Source organism: Scyliorhinus canicula, chromosome 14, assembly GCF_902713615.1.
Source record: "Scyliorhinus canicula chromosome 14, sScyCan1.1, whole genome shotgun sequence".
Classification (NCBI taxonomy): domain Eukaryota; kingdom Metazoa; phylum Chordata; class Chondrichthyes; order Carcharhiniformes; family Scyliorhinidae; genus Scyliorhinus; species Scyliorhinus canicula.
Window position 1 is genome coordinate 88,299,321 of NC_052159.1, and position 7,935 is coordinate 88,307,255.

Genomic DNA, 7,935 nt, shown 5'->3' on the forward strand with positions numbered 1-7,935 from the left:
CACGAGAAAACCTTTTTGAAGGAAGTTCAGGTTGAACCAAACAATGAAACACAAGTCATGCAAATCAGTGAATCCCTTGCTTTGATTCCTAGCCACTTTTGAATAACATTGAATTTGCATTAGAGAAATAGATCAGTTGATTGATGTTTGCTTATCATTCAAACCTCTTCCCACAGTGGCACAGTGGTTAGCACTCCTGCCTCACAGCACCAGGGACCGGGTTTAATTCCGGCCTTGGGTGACTCTCTGTGTGGGTTTCCTCTGGGTGCTCCCGTTTCATCCCACAGTCCAAAAATGTGCATGTTAGGTGGATTGGCCATGCTAAATTACCCTTAGTGTCCAAAGATATGCAAGTTAGGTGGAGTTACAATAATAGGGCAAGGTACTGGGCTTAGGTTAGGATGCTCTTACAGAGGGTCGGTGCAGACTTGATAGGCCAAGTGGTCTCCTTTTACACTATAGGAATTCTATGGTTCTTCTATATCTCAGCTTATTGACATATCCTTTTATTCATTTTTCTCTGGCATACTTAGTTAGTTTCACCTTAAGGACATCTATAAAAAGTAACATCAACTAGTCTAGTGGTTGTGAGATCCACATTCTAACCACGCTTCGGATAAATAAAGTTTTTCTAAATTCCATGTTGGATTTATTGATGACTATTTTATATTTATGTTTCAGTCTCTCCATAAGTAAACGTATCTCTATATCTACCCTGTCAAACCACTTCACCATTTTAAAGAGCTGTATTAGATCATCCCTCCGTTTTCTCTTGGGAGAAAAAAAACGTAGCCTGTTAAATCTTATATAATCTATTAACTATTACTATAACTATTAACAGCAGTCCAAGTATCTCACCTATCTACTATACAAGTTTAATGTAACACTTCTACTTTTCAGTTCTATCCCACTAGAAATTAACCCCAGTGTTTTGTCAGCATTTTTATTGCCTTATTAATCTGCCTCGTTATCTTTAGTGAGTTTTGTACCTGCATGCTGAATCCCTTTGTTCCTTTAATCAATTTAAACTATTATTTTCCATGGAGTATGCAGCCTCCTTATCCTCCTTACCAAAATGTAAATCTTACATTTATCTATCTGAAAATGATATGTTATTCATATGCCCATTCTGCAATTTTATTCATGTCCCCATATATTTTGTCACAGTCTTTCTCATTGTTAACTAAACAGGATATAATGAACCTCCCGAGCACCATGTTACCATCTCCAGCAACTGACTATGTCAATGGGTGATAGTTAGATTCTTGTTGGAGATGGTTACTGCCATGTGTGTTATGAACGTTACTTGCAACTTCTCAGCCCAAACCTGGATATTGTTCAGGTCTTGCATCATTGGAACATTGACTGCTTCACTATCTCAGGAGTCGCAAATGACAGTGACATTGTGCAATCATCAGCGAACATACCTGTTCCTGACCTTGTGATGGAAGGGTTTAGCCCAGGGCTAAATTGCTAGCTTTGAAAGGAGACCAGAGCAAGCCAGCAGCATGGTTCAATTCCCGTACCAGCCTCCCCAAACAGGCGTAAGAATGTGGCGACTAGGGGCTTTTCACAGTAACTTCATTTGAAGCCTACTTGTGACAATAAGCGATTTTCATTTCATTTTCATTTCATTTCATAGAGAGAGTGCAAGGACATCTGGAGTCTGGACTGTTGCCACTGGGTGGCACAGTGGCACAGTGGTTAGCACTGCTGCCTCACAGAGCCAGGGACCCGGGTTCAATTCCGGCCTTGGGTGACTATCTGTGTGGAGTTTGCACATTCTCTCAGTGGCTGCGTGAGTTTCCCGCAAGGTGCTGCAGTTTCCTCCCACAGTCCAAAGGTTAGGTGGGGTTAGGGGGATATGGCAGGGGAGTGCATAACGTTTGTCCTGAGAGACATCCTTTATTCAGACTGCATCTTCACTGGAAACAAGAAGCGGACAATGAGGACAGCACGGTAGCATTGTAGGGCAGCACGGTAGCATTGTAGGGCAGCATGGTAGCATTGTGGATAGCACAATTGCTTCACAGCTCCAGGGTCCCAGGTTCGATTCTGGCTTGGGTTACTGTCTGTGCGGAGCCTGCACATCCTCCCCGTGTGTGCGTGGGTTTCCTCCGGGTGCTCTGGTTTCCTCCCACAGTCCAAAGAATTGCAAGTTAGGTGGATTGGCCATGATAAATTGCCCTTAGTGTCCAAAATTGCCCTTAGTGTTGGGTGGGGTTACTGGGTTATGGGGATAGGGTGAAGGTGTTGACCTTGGGTAGGGTGCTCTTTCCAAGAGCTGGTGCAAACTCGATGGGCCGAATGGCCTCCTTCTGCACTGTAAATTCTATGATAAGGATGCCATTTATATTACCAAGTAACTGGGCACTGATGTATTTGAACCATTGTTGGTAGTCACATGTTGTTGAAAGTAACAAATGCAGTTGATGTGAACATCTCAATTGTTTGTGGGTTCAAATAATTACATGGATGAAGTCAATGACATTATGGATCCATGGAAGGTCATGTTTAAACAACAACAATTATGCAGCATCTTTAGCAGATTAAACAATTAAGATCCTTCATGAAAAATTCAGGCAAATTACAGCAGAAATGATTGAGAACACATCTGAAGAGAGAGACTTTTAAAGCAATTAAAAATCTAATAAAGCTTCAGGAAATAGATTCCAGAGGTCAAGCACATGGTTGCTGATGGCTATGTTAGAGATGAAGTGAAGAGAAGCATGTCAGTTAGTTAGAAGAAAAAAGGTCTGCGATGAAGAGCTGGGAAGGGGAATCAAGAGCAGGGAACCCAGATGAAGAGCTGGAGAAGGTTGTTGAAGCAGAGAGAGGTAAGGCAACTGTCAGTCACATCTGAGGAATTTCTGACTAATATTGAATAGAAGAGATTTGAAAATGTCTTTCATATTTTTTTAAGCAAGGTGCAGTCTCGTAAGTTTGATAAAACATAAAAGCGAAACAATGCAGTGCTGGAAATCTGAAATAAAAGCAACAGATGCTGGCCATCCCACATAAATCCCAGCTCTTCCAAAACTCTGCCGCCTTTAGTTTATCCTGTTCTAAGTCACGCTTAGTATCATTCCTGCCCTCACTAAAGTTCACCAACTCCCCAATTCTTGACAAGTTGACTTCAAAATCTTTCTCCTTAATTATAAATTGGCTTTTACAAATTTGGTTCGATGAATTATATCCTCTTGGGTTCAGTGATGTCAGTAGATCCATAAGTGGTCTGAAATGCCCTGGCTGCAACAGTGGAAAGAGAAGCTAAGTTACTGCTTCAGATCAATAACCTTTCATCAGAACACTTAATCGTCCATATCACATCAAACTGAAACGGTAACTTTGTTTTCCCTTGACAGATGCAGAAAGACTTGCTGAGCATTTCCATAATTTCCTGTTTTTAATTCATAAAAGATACCTGGGAGAAAGATGGTTACGATATTAAACAGTTGTTTTCTACAGTGACTATACAATAAGCAATTTATATTCATTGAATCCAGTCTTAACTGGTGCTCTGTATGTTTGATTTATTAATAAAACAACTTAACCACTTGTATCCAACATTTTTTCACCAAGTGTTTACTCAATTCAACTTCGGAGAATGACAGGATATCTAAAATGCAAACAAAAAGTGCTGCAAATACTCAGCCGGTCAAGCCACATCCGTGGAGAGAAACAGAGTTAACATTTCAGTTACAATTTTAGTCAGGAATATCTGGTTCATGGCCCAGTGAATACTATTGTTACACTTCCAGTTTTTATACAGATGGATTTGGACATAGAGGGAGTGCAATAAAGATTCACCAGACTTGCTCCGGGGATGGCAGTCGGACTATCTTATGAAGAAAGATTGGACAAACTGGGCCTGTATCCTCTAGATCTTTGAAGAATGAGATTGTGATCACATTAAAACCTCCAAAATACTTAAAGGAGTAGACGGCATAGATGCAGGACAATGTTTCACTTGGTTGGGGAGTCTAGAGCTAGAGTGCACAATTTCAAATAAAAAAATAAATAAATTTAGAGTACCCAATAATTGTTTTCCAATTAAGGGCAATTTAGCGTGGCCAATCCACCTACCCTGCACATCTTTGGGTTGTGGGATGAAACCCATGCAAACACGGGGAGAATGTGCAAACTCAACACGGACAGTGACCTAGAGCCGCAATCGAACCTGGGACCTCGGCGCCGTGAGACAGCAGTGCTACCCACTGCGCCACCGTGCTGCACTCCACAATTTCAAAATAAGGGGATGCCACTTAGAACAGAGATGAGGGGTGAATCGCCAGGGGTCGGATTCTTCATTCCGCTGGCAGCGCACCCCCGCCCACGGGTTCCTGGTGGTGGGGGGTGGCCACAATGGGAAATTCCCATTGGCCCGCTATGGGAACGGAGAATCTTACTGCTGGCGGGCTGCCGAGGAACATGCAGCTGGGGCGGCGGAGAATTGATCCTGAGGAGAAATTTCTTTACGCAGATGTCTGTGAATCTTTTGAATTCTCTACCCCAGACAGCTGTGCAAACTCAGTCATTTTGTCCGTTTAAAGCAGAAGTTGATAGCTATCTAATTCAAAGTAACGTTAATGGTTTGTTGCAGTAAAGGTACTATATAAATGTAAGTTATTGTTGTTGAGCACGTACCGCTCGCAGCATGCGATTTTCCAGCACAGGCTGGCACAGAGCAGTTTTCCAGCACACACAGTTAGCAATTTGCTTTGTTATTGTTACATTTTCTCGGGACAGGTTAGATTTTAGAATAAATTTTCATCTATGCTTGAAATGTTCAGTGCTATTTCAAAGCAGACACTCAGACCACAAATGACCATTGACAAATAGAACCTGTTGCAGCAAAGCATTATAGTTCCCAAAAGCCAAATGCTAATTGCATGTACAATAAATACCACATGGTTTCCAGTGGAAGTCAGTGCCAGCTGTGAGAAAATCCTCTGCTGCCACAATACAAATACCATCGATCCTTAAAAATAACAAGCTGGCTGAATGCCAAACTATAGCAGGCCCTGTCTCTGCAAGTTCTATTTAAACTCCTTCAGTCTGTCTCATTCTAATTCCATAGAATTAGAATCTTACATTCTGAATTTTTTTTAACAAACAATTTTATTGAGGTATTTTAGGCATATAGAAAAAGTGACATTGTACAGTAAATAAAAAGAAGTCAAGACACAAATTGCAAAATGAACATAGTGCAAACCACGGCTCTGTTCACGCACGGACCTGCCTCACTATGCCCCTACTCTACTCTACCCCTGCCCCCACCCCCCCCCCCCCCCCCCCCCCGCCCCCTGCTGACGCTTACTCCTCTGCGAAGAAGTCAATTAATGGCTGCCACCTTCGGGCGAACCCTAGTAGCGAACATCTCAAGGCGAATTTGACTTTCTCTAGGCCAAGAAAGCTTGCCATGTCCAATAGCCATAACTCAGCCCCCGGGGGCTTTGAGTCCCTCCTTGCTAACAGTATTCGTCGCCGGGCTACCAGGGAAGCAAAGGCCAGAATGTCGGCCTCTCTCTCTTCCTGGACTCCCGGGTCCTCCGAAACCCCAAAGATTGCCACCTCCGGGCTCATTACCACCCCAGTTTTCAACACCCGGGACATGACATCTGCGAATCCCTGCCAATACCCCCTGAGTTTAGGGCACGACCAGAACATGTGTACATGGTTAGCCGGCCCTCCGGCACAAATAGCGCACTTGTCCTCCAGCCCGAAGAATCTGCTCATCCGGGCCCCCATCATGTGGGCCCGGTGCACGACCTTAAACTGGATCAGGCTGAGCCTGGCGCATGTTGTGGTCGTGTTTACTCTGCTCAGGGCTTCTGCCCAAATACCGTCCTTCAGCTCCCCCCCCCCCCCCCCCCCCCCCCCCCCCCCCCCCCCCCCCCCCGAGCTCCTCCTCCCACTTAAGCTTCAGGTCCTCGGTCTGCGTATCCTCAGTTCTCATTAACTCCTTGTAGACTTCTGAAACTCTACCCTCTCCCACCTCTCCCCTAGAAACTACCCTGTCCTGCCTCTCCTTCGGCGGGATACGAGGGAAGGACGGCACCAGTCTGCATACAAAATCCCTCACCTGCAACTATCTAAAGTCGTTCCCTCTCGCCAACTCAAACTTCTCCTCCAGCGCCCTCATGCTCAGAAAGCTCCCTTCCAGGAACAGATCCTCCATCCTCACAATCCCCGCCCTCCTCCACAGTTAATACCCACCGACCATGTTCCCCGGGGCAAATCGGTGCTTGCAGCAGATTGGGGTCCACACCGATGCTCTTACCTCCCCTACATGCCTCCTCCACTGGTCCCAGATCCGAAGAGCCATCACCACTATCGGGCTGGTGGAGTACCGTGCCGGCGGCAGCAGCAGAGTTGCCGTGACCAGGGCTGCTAAGCTAGTGCCCCTGCATGAAGCAGCTTCCATCCGCTCCCACCATCCATTTCCTTATCATCGCTATGTTGGCCACCCAGTAATAGTTGCTGAAGTTCGGCAACGCCAGCCCCCCTTCTCCTCTGCTCCTTTCAAGCATCACCCTCTTCACCTGCGAGGACTTCCCTGCCCATACAAATCCCAGAATAATTTTATTCAGTCTCTTCAAGAAGGCATAAAGATGGGAGACACTGAAAAACAAACAAGAACCGCGAGAGAATCATCATCTTAACAGTCTGGACCCTCCCCGCCAATGACAGCGGGAGCGCATCCCACCTCCGGACCTCCTCCCTCACTCGTTCTACCAGTCGGGACAGGTTGAGCTTATGCAACCTGTCCCAGTCCCGTGCCACCTGAATCCCCAAATATCGGAAACACTCCCCCACTAGCCTGAACGGCAACCCCTTCAGCCTACTCTCCTGCCCCCTCGCCTGAATTACAAACAACTCGCTCTTAGCCGTGTTCAGTTTGTATCCGGAGAACCGGCCAAATTCCCTCAGGGTTGCCATAATACCGTCCATCCCCACCATTGGGTCCGATACATATTACAGCAGATCATCGGCGTATAACGAGACTCTATGTCGTCGTCCCCCCCCCCCCCCCCCCCCCGGACCAGCCCTTTCTAGCCCCTAGAAGCTCTCAGTGAAATTGCCAGCGGCTCTATGGCCAGCGCAAACAGCAGTGGGGAGAGAGGGAAGCCCTGTCTTGTCCCACGGTGCAGTCTAAAGTAGTCCAGTATCGTCCTGTTCGTCCTTACACTTGCCTCCGGGGCCTGATACAATAGCCTAACCCAGTCGATGAACCCCGCCCCGAACCCGAACCGTCCTCGTACCTCCCACAGATAATCCCACCCGACCCGGTAGAAAGCCTTTTCAGCATCCATGGTGACCACTATCTCTATCTCTCCACTCTCCGGGGGTATCATAATCATGTTGAGCAGCCTTCTTATGTTGGCCACCAGCTGCCTCCCCTTTACAAACCCGGTTTGGTCCTCCACAATTACATCCGGTACACAGTCCTCAATTTTGGTCGCCAAAATCTTGGCCAGTAACTTGCCGTCTACATTGATCAAGGAGATCGGCCTGTATGACCCACAGGCCTCCGGGTCCTTATCCCGTTTCAGAATGAGCGAGATGGTGGCCTGCGACATCGTCGGGGGGTAAACTCCCTCTGTCTCTTGCCTCGGCCCCACTATCCTGGCAAATCTTTTGTAAAACTCCACCAGATACCCGTCCGGCCCCGGGGCTTTACCCGACTGCATGACCTTCAGTCCCCCCAATATCTCTTTGATCCTGACCAGGGCCCCCAGCCTGTCCACCAACCCCCTCCCCACTCTTGGGAAGGTCAGTCCATCCGGGAATCACCTCATCTCCCCCAGTCCCCCGGGTGGTTCCGATGTGTACAGCTTCCTATGAAAGACCTTGTTCAGCCCTCCTGGATTACCCACTAGAATACCTTCCCCATCCACTACCCTCACTATTTCCCTAGCCGCTTCCCTCTTC